This window comes from Eimeria tenella, genomic scaffold (genome assembly GCF_000499545.2).
Source record: "Eimeria tenella Houghton genomic scaffold, Eth_scaff2815, whole genome shotgun sequence".
Lineage (NCBI taxonomy): Eukaryota > Apicomplexa > Conoidasida > Eucoccidiorida > Eimeriidae > Eimeria > Eimeria tenella.
In genome coordinates, this window is record NW_013542693.1 from 1 (window position 1) to 210 (window position 210).

A 210-nucleotide genomic window follows, 5' to 3' on the forward strand; every position below is an offset into this window, starting at 1 on the left:
GTGGCGAATGGCTTCGCTGCAGATTGAGGTGTCTAATGGGCGGTTTGATCCTCCGACCACCAAGTCTGCACAAACCCTAAACCCTAAACCCTAAACCCTAAACCCTAAGCCCCAGATCCCAAACCGAAGGCCTAGACCTCGGTACTGCATTGGTATGATATCCCAAGCAGCAGCAGCAGCAGCAGCAGCAGTAACCGCAGTAGCAACAGC